The sequence below is a fragment of the Pelodiscus sinensis genome, chromosome 2, assembly GCF_049634645.1.
Source record: "Pelodiscus sinensis isolate JC-2024 chromosome 2, ASM4963464v1, whole genome shotgun sequence".
In the NCBI taxonomy this organism is placed as follows: Eukaryota; Metazoa; Chordata; order Testudines; family Trionychidae; genus Pelodiscus; species Pelodiscus sinensis.
Genome location: NC_134712.1, coordinates 72406691 through 72419747, shown reverse-complemented (window position 1 = coordinate 72419747; position 13057 = coordinate 72406691). Strand labels below are relative to the sequence as shown.

The window sequence follows — 13057 nt, the reverse complement described above, 5'->3', positions numbered from 1 at the left end:
CTGCAATACAAACAAACAAATAAAAATACTTTTTCCTGGAACAGTGTAGACAGTATCTGAACTCATACCACATTTATTTAGGTGGGGTTAGATAGTAGGATGGGAGATTACATCTAGTAAGAACTGTAAATTATTTTTGACTGAATAACTTCTGAATAGTCTCAACAAGGATTTTATCATGAAAATCTTCAAAAAAGTAAAACTACTAATGTGCATCATACATTACTATGGTCTTGCTTGAGAAAAAAGCAGAGTTATCTGGGACTGATTAGAGAAGACTTGTTTTTAGGGAAGGACAAAAAGAAATATTCTGCACATTTAAATAGCAGTCATCCAAAAAGCAGTAAAATATATTTGGGAGATATTGGTATCCTTAGTTATTTGGCACCCATTCTCTTTCCTGTTTGCTGCTTTACGACACTTCCCTGTTGAAAAGGGCTCTAGAGGCGATCCGGGCAATTACAGACCGGTAAATCTAACTTCAGTACCGGGCAAATTAGTCAAAACAATAGTAAGGAATAAAATTGTGAAGCATTTAGAAGAACATAATTTGTTGGACAAAAGTCAACATGGTTTCTGTAAAGGGAAATCCTGTCTTACTAATCTATTAGAATAGGGATAGAAATGTAGCCGTGTTAGTCTGGGGTAGCTGAAGCAAAATGCAAGACAATGTAGCACTTTAAAGACTAACAAGATGGTTTATTAGATGATGAGCTTTCGTGGGCCAGACCCACTTCCTCAGATCAAGCCCCTGTATAAAGTCACTTGATCTGAGGAAGTGGGTCTGGCCCACGAAAGCTCATCATCTATTAAACCATCTTGTTAGTCTTTAAAGTGCTACATTGTCCTGCATTTTGCTTAATCTATTAGAGTTCTTTGAAGGGGTTAACAAACATGCGGACAAGGGGGATCCAGTAGATATAGTATACTTAGATTTTCAGAAAGCCTTTGACAAGGTCCCTGACCAAAGGCTCTTGTGTAAATTACATTGCCATGGGATAAGAGGGAAGGTCCTTTCATGGATTGAGAACTGGTTAAAAGACAGGAAACAAAGGGTAGGAATAAATGGTAAATTTCCAGAATGGAGAGGGGTAACTAGTGGTGTCCCCCAAGGGTCAGTCCTAGGACCAATCCTGTTCAACTTATTCATAAATGATCTGGAGAAAAGGGTAAGCAGTGAGGTGGTAAACTTTGCAGATGATACCAAACTGTTTAGGATAGTCAAGACAGAAGCAGACTGTGAGGGACTCCAAAAAGATCTCACAAAACTAAGTGATTGGGCAACAAAATGGCAAATGAAATTTAATGTGGATAAGTGTAAAGTAATGCACATCGGGAAACATCCCCAACTATATGTACAGTATGATGGGGGCTAATTTGGCTGCGACAAATCAGGAAAGAGATCTTGTGGACAGTTATCGTGGACAGTTCTCTGAAAACTTCCACGCAGTGTGCAGCTGCAGTCAAAAAGGCAATTAGGATGCTAGGAATTATTAAGAAAGGGATAGAAAATAAGACCCAGAATATCTTATTGCCCCTGTATAAAACTATGGTATGCCCACATCTTGAATACTGTATACAGATGTGGTATACTCACCTCAAAAAATATATTTTGGCATTGGAAAGGGTTCAGAAAAGGGCAACTAAAATGATTAGGGGTTTGCAACGGGTCCCATATGAGGAGAGGTTCAAGCGACTGGGACTTTCCAGTTTAGAAAAAAGAAGACTGAGAGGGGATATGATAGAGGTATATAAAATCATGAGTGGTGTGGAGCGGGCCGATAAAGAAAAGTTATTTATTAGTTCCCATAATAGAAGAACTAGAGGACACCAAATGAAATTAATGGGTAGCAGGTTTCATAGGTTTAAAACCCTAGACTAAGGCAATAGAACCAATATTCTCCACCTGTCACCTCTGCCCCCTGTCTCTACCAGACTCTGGGCTTCCCCCTTGGTGTTACTAAGACTGTGAATGGAGAGTTTAGGTAACATTCGTGGTTAAATGTTTCCTAATATGGGAACTGTACTAGAAGGTAAAAAAAATGCCCATGGTTGGCTGTTCAAAGACTGCTGAACTCTAGATCCTGTCTCGCTAGTTAGCCATTCCTTCCTGCTTTAGACTTGGGTGTTTCCAAAAAAACCCACTTCTCTCAGGCTATGTCTAGACTACATGGAAGATTCGAAAGAGGATATGCAAATTCTGCTGGAATTTGCATATCTTCTTCCACTCTCACTTTTGAAAACAGCTTTTGAAAGTGAAAATAGTCTGGATGTGTTTTTTCCAGCAACCTCTATCCCCTTTTTTAAAAAGCCACTTCTCAAAACATGAGGTTTATGCGGCTTTCAAAAAAAAAAAAAAAAAAAAAAAAAAAAGTGTCCAGACTACTTTCACTTTCAAAAGATCCACTTTCGAAAGTGAGATCGGCAGATATGCAAATTTCCACATAATTTACATATCCTCTTTCCAATCTTCCACGTAGTCTAGTTGAGCCCTCAGTGTAGTAATGGAATTCAGCTAGCCATTTCTTAGCTGGAGCAGCACCTCTATGAAGAGTAAAGTGTTTCAGGCAGACCCTGTCATCTTGTTGCAGGTACCTGCTGTATAACACGGTACAGAGTATTATTGGCTGGGCATGTAGAGCAGGGATTTCATATGCAGATTTTTTTTTAAAACTGCATAAAAACTTTTTCCACCATAGAAAATTCGGTTTATGTGCAGAAGTAGAGCCCCAATTCCTGGCTTCAAAATCTGACATTGTTAGCAAACGGCCTCCACGTAAATGAAGACAATTTACTAACCAATTCTGTTGCTTCAATCTGTTAAATGAGAAACGCTAACACTTTTCCTTGTGGACGTTGTGATTTGCAACTTGTCCCTATTTGTGAAAATGTGATTTACTTCTGAGATTTTTTTATAGCAAGTACAAACAATGCTTTCAATACAAGTGCTTTGGTATGTTTAGCATGTCTGCTTAGCATTCCAGTTTCAGTGTTTCCTGAGAGGAAGTTATTCAAGTTCTTCATTATCTAAACAACACTAATCAGCCTACTCCAGGAAACTACCAGGGTTTTATTGTACATAACACCCATTCACAATTTACGTTAGTGGTCAGGCAACATTCAGAAACACTGATATACATAAAAGGAAAGCATTCAGTCTTCTGACGACAACATTTTCATCAAGATCATTTCAATTTACTGTTCCAAGCACAGTACACAGGAAGTTACATTCAGAATTTGGTTACTGGATGTCATTTTGACCTCAGTGGAACTGGTGAGAGTTGAGAATACCCACTTACTTTCTTAAAAAGTCATCTTCTGCAAGAACGTTTATTTCCACAAATTATATGTGTATTGTTTGGAAGCAGGGCACACAATGAGAAATGTAAGACTTGAGAGGTCACTGTATTTTCTTACTGTACGTTTTTCTTAAGGACACCAGTGGGAGCAAAGAAAAGCACAAGGGAGGTGTTATAATCTACAACAGCTGAATTGCTGCTTTTGACAATTTGTAATCCCCTAGAGATCTACAATGATTCACAATAGCGGGAAACACTTAGCCAGATATTAAGCTACTGAGGTGATTAACCCCAAGGCTTCACAATGAAGAGTGCAGTCTATGTTCTGCAGAAGTGAATGCTAGTTATCAGTGATGCCCAATTCCTTTCTTTGGGTATGTCTACACTACAGCACTAATTCAAACTAACTTAATTCAAATCAGTTAATTCGAAATAAGATAATTTGGACTAGTGCATCTAGGCCTAAAAACTAATTCGAATTAGCATAGAGCTGCAGCCTCAGGCTAGCCAAGGGCTGTGTTTAAAGGGACCCGACCCCCATCCCGGACAAACAGTTCTCAGGGTTCCCCACTTGCTTGTCTACCTCGATGAGGGACAGCAAAGCAATCCTGTCTTGGAGTGCCCTGAGTGCCCACACTTGGCACTTCACAGCACTCGGCCATCAGCCCAGCTGCACTTGCTGCAGGCTGCCATCCGGGGGGCTGTCAGGATCCAGGAGACCCTGCAGGAGAGCTTCCACTCTGAGGAGCCCGCAGAGCCACCCCAGTCCTCCCCATCGGGGGCTCGTACCCCATTCCTCCCTCACCTCCTTCCACTTAACCCTCCCTAGCCCCTCTTCCTGATGTAAAAAATAAAGGACACGTGTACTCAAAAATAGAAACTCTCTGTATTTAACAAAACTGGGGGAGGGGAGGATTAACCCCTGGGGAGACTGGGAAAAGGAGGTGGGAGAGGGGAGAGGGAAACCTGGGAGGAGGGAGCTGGAAGGGGAAAGCCAGGGGAAGAAGGAGATAGGGAACTATAAAACTATGGTACGCCATATCTTCAGTACTGTGTACAGATGTGGTCTCCTCACCTCAAAAGAGATGTTTTGGCCTTGGAAAGGGTTCAGAAAAGGGCAACTACAATGATTAGGGGTTTGGAACAGGTCCCATATGAAGAGAGGCTAAAGAGACTGGGACTTTTCAGGTTTAAAATGGTTTAATGGGTAGCAGGTTTAAAAGAGGAGATTGAGGGGGGATAGGATAGAGGTCTATAAAATCATGAGTGGTATGGAGGGGGTGCATAAAGAAAAGTTCTTCATTAGTTCCCATAATATAAGGACTAGAGGACACCAAATGAAATGAATGGGTAGCAGGCTTCAAACTAATAAAAGAAAGTTTTTCTTCACAAAGCAAATAGTCAACCTGTGGAACTCCTTGCCACAGGAGGCTGTGAAGGCTAGAACTATAACAGAGTTTAAAGAGAAGTTAGATAAAGTCATGGAGGTTAGGTCCATGGAGTGCTATTAGCCAGGGGGTAGGGACGGTGTCCCTGGCCTCTGTTTGTGGAAGTACGGCCGTTCTTATGTTCTAAGCTCAGGGCTCAGGGTTGGGGGTCTCACTGGACCACCCTGATTTTCATGCAAACCTGCTCCTGGGTTTGCATGTGGCCTTTGGTGGCCAGGCTGGCAGCTATCCTGCCCTAGACGGCCACTGTCCTGTGCCTAGTGCGGAGGTCGTGGACGTTGAAGGCCTCCCAAACCTGGATGAGGTCCACGATCTCCGCACTAGACCAGGGGGGAGCCCGCCTCTTGCGGCCCCGGGCAGGCTCCTGGGAGCCACCAACCTGGTCCCGGGAAGAGGCGGAGGGCTGGGTGGCAGCAGGTGGCTGGCTCATGCCGTTCCAGGTGCAGGGTCTGCTGGCTGGGTGCTGGCAGGCTTGCACCTGGCACAAGCACCGTAGCCAGCCCGTGCCCCTTTAAGGGCTCCGGGGCCAGGAGGGGGGGCAGAAGAGTTTCCCTGGTGGTGCCCAGAGTGGCCACCAGGGAAAGCTGGGGAGGGCTAGCCTCCCACTAGTTCAAATTAAGTGGCTACACAGCCCTTAATTCGAAGTAGGCGTTAGTCCTTGTAGAATGAGGTTTACCTAGTTCGAATTAAGCACTCCGCTAGTTCGAATTAAGTTCGAACTAGCGGTTTGTATGTGTAGCGCCTATGGAAGTTAATTCAAACTAACGGCTGTTAGTTCGAATTAACTTTGTAGTGTAGACATACCCTTTCAGAAAAAGAAAAGCAGCATTTAAAAATCAATGATAGTGCAATGATTAATACATTGGATAAATCAAAATTCATTTTTTTCAACCCAGACTCTTTGCAAGTTAGTTTTATTAACTTTACTGCATAAGTTCACATGGTGATGATTAAGAAATAAGGTTTGTTTTTTACTAATGATGTGCTAAACAATAGAAGAGTCTTGCCATAGTTCCAGTTTGATACGGTCCTTGAATAAAATGCAACTCTGCAAACTTCATTCTGAATGGCAAATGACAAACAGCTGTTGTCTAAAACCGTCGTAAGAATAAAAGAACCACAGAACATTTGTTCCCAGGTAAAAAGACCACACAACCAGCTCTCACCTAAAAATCCTCATTAAGGTGAAATTAAAGTTGAAGAAGATCTCAGTGGGTGTAGTGCATATTAATTCCAACATTCTTTAAAGAGAATTATGAAAACCTAACTCCCCTATTCCTAGGTTATGCCTACATTTGATGTTTTAGTCTTATTTTAAACATATTCATATGGTTGACACACTGGTAGATTCTAGTGCACAGTATGTAAAATGTTTGTTTCAGAACACAAACATTAAGCTACTGGTGTTAAAACATAACCAAAAAAAAAAAAAATCAAGAAGGGGACATATCCTTAAGGTTATATTTCTCAAATAAGGCACCTTAACTACTGTGACTCTGCCCTTGTAGCTACATCCCGAGAAAAGTAAACTCTCACTAACTTGTTCATAAGAACTTCACATTATCAATGACCACAAAAACTAGTGGTTTAATCTTTATCCTCCTGTGCTGCTCTATGGCTGTCTTTATCATCATATACAATACAAATCCCTGTAGCACAATTTAAGCCAGGCATGTCCAAAGTCCGGCCTGCAGGCCAATTGCGGCCCGTGTTCCGGTTTAATACGGCCCCACAGGTAATTTGGCAATATCTATCTTTTATGGCCCCCAACGAATCCATATGTATTGAGATGAATACATTGTAAAATCTCAGTTAATGTCAGTTGGTCTAAATCAGTTATAAATATATTTGGACACAACATGTATACTTGGTGTTATGTTCCTGTTCATATTTTTTGAACTTAAAAGTTGACAGACAACCTTTATTACCAATAATATGTAATGTACTTTACAATGTTCCTGACATATATTTCAGCTTCCTGGATTTTTTTTTCCATCTGGCCTTCAGATATGAAAGGCAGAGTGATTTAACACCTGTTTAGATTTGTCATCCATGTGACGAAATGAAAAGTATGCCGTTTGCAATAAACTTTGCATAAAATAGTTAATTTGCATTTAATTTTAATGGTTCAAAGAATATCAGGCAAAATGGTCGGCCCTCACGCATGTTCACTTCATCAAATCTGGCCCTCTTTGAAAAAAGTTTGGACACCCCTGGTTTAAGCAATCACTTCTCATACTTATGGACCCAATGCTGCCCGAGCTGAGGACACCCATTTTCTTATCAAAGGTGTTCAGCACCTTACTGAATCAATTCCTTTAGAGTCCATGCTACAGCCAGTTATCCAAGTGTTATTAGATACAGAGCTAGCTTGCTTCCATATTAGGGATGTAAAATCCCATTTAATTAGTTACCCTAACCGGTTAATCAATTAAACTGGGCCTATCAGCCCTTTCGCTTGCTGTGGCTGGGCTGGAGCACCCCTGCCTGCTACAAATGCCAGTTGCTCCAGCCACTCTGGATTGCCCCCTGCCTGCAGGAGGCCCCATGGGACTGGAACAGTCTCCTGCCTACGGTGCACCCGGGGTGGGTGGGTGGGTGGGTGTGTGTGTGTGTGTGCGCGTGCGCACGCGCTGAAAGGCCCCTAATTGCAGCAGGTCTGGCCTGCTGCCTGTGACAGGCAGGGGGGCTGCTCCAGCCCCCACCGGTTAACCTTACACATCCCTACTCATACACAAAGATAAATAATAAGATGCGTGAAATTGAGGATATTGAGATAATAGACATCAAAGAAAATTAGTGGAATGACAACTATCAATGGTACATGGTAATACCGACATATGAAACATACAGGAATAGCAGCCACTTCCCCAATACCAGTCTCCCTTATTTCCTGCCTCTGGAGCCACTCCTACTCCCCCAGCTACAGGACCAAACATGTAGGTAGGACTCAGGGGAAGGGCGTGTCTGCGTCCTTTCCTCATAGTTCTCGCACAGAGCTCTGCCTGCATACCCAACCCTGAAACAGGAACAGACACAGGAATGCCTCATGTCATTATGGCAGCTCCTCCTACAGGCATCAACTTCCCACAACTCACCATCAATTTGCAAGAGCTGGCAACACTATTATTCTGTCTCTCCCTAGCTGGCTGGAGGGCTCACCCCTTGCCTGCCATTGGCGGAAAGAACAATCACCTAAGCCCTCGGCTCTCCCATCCACCACTGTCCTCTGCACCCTGTCAGCTTCCTTCCTGCCACCAACATCCACCTGCCATCCCCAATTCTGCCTCTTGCTCCCTGCATTGCTCTGCCCCTTCTTTCCCCATCCAACTGTTACACTGCCTCTACTGTTCCTCACAGTCCTTGTCCTCCTGAACAAGAGAATGGCAGCCATTTTGCCTGGGCGGCCTGGCTTCAATCTCACTGAGAACAGTGGAAGGTGGCAGCAAATTTTATTAAGGGCAGCCTCCTTCCACATGCAGATAGATTGCAAGGAAATGGTGGCCATCTTGCAGGATTCTGCCCCATTGATGGTTTTAGATGGTTATTTCGAGGAAGAAATTTTTTTTATGTTGGTGCCTTTCACCATGTTTGCATAAGATAGGTAAAACACCCAGAATCTTGAGCTGGCTGAGTATCTTTAGAGTTGGGCTAAAACTGTGGGAGTTGGCAATACTGATTTATAAACATGTTTAGTCTGGGAACATGCACCCTCCTGACTCGTAGGAAGGTAAAACCTGGCAATGGGAGGGGAAGGATTAGTTCAGTGAATGAGTTTTGTTTCAACAATTCACCTTTCAGCAGTATGATAGCACCACACGTTTTTACATTTCTCTGAATAATTTTAAGTGGAAAGGGAAAAACTTAAGTATTTAGACATTTCATTATAAAACCCAGAGGTGCTTGCAATTAGCTTGGTAATAGGCAAATATTGTGCTAACAGATTCCAAGATCATCTTCCTTGGAGTTGACTCAGCTACTGCTTATGGTTATTATCTCAAACAGGAAGCTTCCTTGATTTATTATATTAACCTGGTAGAATACTCAAGTAACCTTCTGTTCCTCCACCACACCCAGTTATTTTTACTTTCTTGCTTGTTCTTGAATTATTTTATTGCTACTAACATTAAATATACTTTTTATCTCCCTTACCTCCTACTCCCCTTAAATTTTATTCCTGCTGCTACATGACCACTCCTCTCTTCTTGACATTTGCAGTAATTGCTTCATTGCATTTCAAAGCCTTTTCTAAATCACTAAGGGTACGTCTACACTACAACGTTAATTCGAACTAACTTAGCTCGAATTAGTTAATTCGAACTAACGCATCCAGACTAAAAAACTAGTTCGAATTAGCGTTTTGCTAATTCGAACTAGCATGTCCACATTAAGTGGACCCTGAACCGGGCTTAAGGACGGCCGGAAGCAGTGCCGGCAGGGCATCAGAGGAGGACTTAGAGCGTAGAGATGCTGTCTCAGGCTAGCCGAGGGCTGTGCTTAAAGGGTCCCGACCCCCACCCCGGACAGACAGTTCTCAGGGGTGCCCCGCTTGCAAAGCAGTCCTGGCTTGGAGTGCCCGGAGTGCCCACACTCGGCACATCACAGCACTCGGCCATCAGACCGGCTGCACTTGCCGCAGGCTGCCATCTGGGGAGAGGGGGCAATCGGGGGGCTGCAGGAGAGCTTCCACCCCGAGAAGCCTGCAGAGCCAGCCCAGTCCTCCCCATTAGGGGCTTGTACCCCATTCCTCCCTCACCTCCTTCCACTTACCCTTCCCTAGCCCCCTTTCCTGATGTACAAAATAAAGGACACGTGTGTTCAAAAACAGAAACTCTCTTTACTGAACAAAACTGGAGGAAATTGGGAAAAGGAGGTGGGAGAGGGGAGGGGGAAAACTGGGAGGAGGGAGCTGGAAGGGGGAAGCAAGGGAAAGGAGGGGGTGGGGAAACTCAAGGATCAGGGGTGGGGGTCTCGCCGGGCCAACTGCCTCTCAGCACGGCGAGGGAGGGGGCCTCGGTGTCCCCGAGGGGATGGGGTGGAGGGTGCAGAGGTTGAGGTGGGGGGTGTGCACATTGAGGAAGAGGTTGTGGGGGTTGAGGAGGAAGAGGTGGGAGGGGGGGCAGGAGTGGGAGGAGGGACAGCAGTTGGGGGGCAGCAGGCGCAGGACCAGCACGGGGCACCATGCTCTGCAGCAGGAGCTGCAGGTTGGTGCTCAGCCCTCGGACCTCAGCCAGCAGCTCGTGGCGGACCTGCAGGTCTTCCCGCATCCAGGCCTGCAGTGTGCAGTGCACGGCTCGCAGGGCCCCCAGCTGCTGGTCCCAATACTCCTGCTCCGTGGTGGTGGTCCGGAGCAGGCCACGGGTGCGGGAGCATGTCCCGGGCGGGGTGGTGCGCCCTGCATGAGCAGCTGGTGCAGCTGTAGAGAAAGAAGAGAAGTGGTCAGTTCTCCCTGGGGATGCAGAGGATGATGCCCAGCCCCCTCCCCGCAACGTGAGGGTGACCGTGTCCTGCACCGTCAGAGCCGCTGTGCTTGTACAGAGGCCATGGTCAGGATGTCTGGCTCTCCATGGGACTGGGAGTTGCCCCAAGACCGCACCCATGTCTCTGTGCCATGTATAGTGTGGCCGGGGTGGCGGGGGAGAGGGGGACATGTGAAGGGAAAGCATCCTGCTGGGTCCTGCCCCGGGGTCAGGAGCATGTCAGGTCTCTTTGCACAAGCATGTGCCTATTGGGCCATGGCCCCTGGGTGTCACGCAGCTGGAGCCACCTGCCCAAGGGTGGCATGGCACGTGCTCGCACGTGCACAGGTGTCTGCGTGATCCGTGGAAGGCATGGCCCACGCGCGCGGTCTCTGGTCTCCCTCCCACCTCCCCCCCGAACTACTTAATTCAAACTACTTACCCGGCACGGTCTCCCTGAATGCTGGTACATCCTGCGGTGGCCCCTCCGCTGTGCCCGGGTCAGGGCCCTCTGGTCCTGGCTTGCTGCCTCCTGGGCTGGTGCGGACCGCCCTGCCCCCCAAGAGTTGGTGGAGGGCGGGGAAGTAGGGGCAGGTGTCATCCCCTGCAGCGGCGCCGCCCCTGGTGGCCCTGGCGTACCCCTGCCGCAGCTGCTTCACTTTAATGCGCACCTGCTCCCAGGAGCGCCTGTGTCCCTTGCGGGCCATGGCAGTCGCTATGCGGCCGTAGACGGCCGCATTCCTCCTCCTAGTGCAGAGATCTTGGATATTGGGGGCCTGGCCCCAAACCTCAATGAGGTCCATGACCTCCGCACTAGTCCAGGGGGCCGCGTGCTGTCTACAGCCCCTGGCTGGCCCCTGGGTGCTCGGGGACTGGGCAGGGGACGGCTCGCTGCCAGTGGCTGCCTGGCTCATGGTGGGGCCACTCGGTCAGGGGTAGACACTGCTGGCAGGGCTGTCTGTCTCCAGTGCCGTCTGGCCAGAGTCTACCCCTTTAAGGGCCCGGGGCTGGGGGAGAGGAGAAGAGTTTTCCTGGTTGTGCCCAGAGAGGCCACCAGGGAAACCTGGGAAGGGCTAGCCTCCCACTAGTTCGAATTAAGGGTCTACACAGCCCTTAATTCGAACTAGGAAGTTCGAACTAGGCTTAGTCCTCGTGGAATGAGGATTACCTAGTTCGAACTAAGCGCTCCGTTAGTTTGAATTAAATTCGAACTAACGGAGCGCTAGTGTAGCGCCTATGAAAGTTAGTTCGAACTAACGTCCGTTAGTTCGAACTAACTTTGTAGTGTAGACATACCCTAACAGACATTTAAACTGAACCACTCCCAATACTGAAAAGTAGGTTTGGGACTTATCTGCCACCAGAAGGATCCTCTTCTATATATTAGTTGTTCTCTGTTTTTTCTCTGCCAGTTATCAATCCGTGTAAATAGTTCAACACTGATGCCAACAATTTTGACCTCGCTCACTGGCTTACTACAAAACATTTTATCAAATGCACTGCAAAACAGTGATGATTTATATCACAGCGATTTTTTAAGCTCTTCCTCTCCTGCCATTCAATGGCAATTTAGATTGACTAAAGTGACAGTTGCTGCAGAAGATAGACATCTAGTTGATAAAAAGTGATTACCTAACAAAAATTCTGTATTGGGAAGATAAACATATTACCTCTCACAAGTTAGTGCAAAATAATAGATTCTGCCAACAGCTGATGTGATAGATTTTCAAGCTCTAATTGTTCTGATCTGTTACAGTTTGATGAAAAAAAATGTTTAACCATCTGGATATATAAAAGACATGTTGCTTTATTATAGCTTGTTATGTCTGCTGCATGTTATTATGAAGGAGTGCAGTAGTTATTCTATAGTAAAGGTTACTTAGCATCAGTGCTAACTAAACATCCTTCAACTACAAAGCTTCAGTACTTTTGAATGTTGAGATTGTTTTACAAACCCACTTAAGTTATATGTAGATAGCAAAAGAGGTTAATAAAACAGGTTTTTTTCCTAAGGATTGTTAAACCATATATACATACACACGCTCTTTCAGACGGATGATAAAGTGGAAGAGTAAGCAGTTGTCTACATCCGCAGTTCCCAACCAGTAAGCTGTGGCCCGCTGCTGGGGAACGGACCACACAGCTCTCACCAAAGTTGTTAGAAGAGGCGTGTCCTGCCCCACTTCTCAGCCAACCAGGACCAGACAGAGATGGGGTCTTCTCCCAGCAATACAGGGAAATGCTCTTCTGTGGCCTGGAGGAGACCCCACCCCTGTGGGATGCTGGCTGGCTGAGAGGGGAGGTGCTAGGTGGTGTATCCCAGCCCCAGTCCCCAGAGCTGCTGCAGCCACGTAAGGGGACAGGGCAGGCACTGGGGCTCCAGGGGCAGGACTAGTGCTCGGGGGTCTCTGGAGACTGAGCTAGTAGTGCATTGGGGGGGGGGGGGGGAGACTGACACTGTAGGGGCAAAGCTGGCACTGGGGACAGGGCTTAATACTGGGGAGAGGCTCAGGGAGATTGGGTGCAATGGGGCTCTGGAGGCTGGCACTGGGGGATAATGAAGGGATGGGGGAGTTCTAGGAGTTTATAATATAATATAAAATATGGAAATATACCATCTCATAGAACTGGAAAGGACCTTGAGAGGTCATTGAGTCCAGTTCCCTGCCCTCACAGCAGGACCAAGTACCATCCCTGACAGATTTGCCCCAGATCCCTAAATGGCCCTCTCAGGGATTGAACTCACAACCCTGGGTTTAGCAGGCTAATACTCAAACCACTGAGCTATCCCTCCACTCCTATAGGCACCAACTTCCAGGACTTGTTCGATCTTAGCTCCCAGTCATGCTCT

The 13057-nt window shown here is 46.3% G+C and overlaps 1 protein-coding gene across 7 annotated transcripts in view; it reads right to left on the bottom strand.

The window, feature by feature from the left end:
- The window catches only part of GAREM1 (GRB2 associated regulator of MAPK1 subtype 1), a 143266-nt gene that overhangs the window by 16565 nt on the left and 113644 nt on the right, over positions 1-13057 (bottom strand). The window lies entirely within an intron of this gene.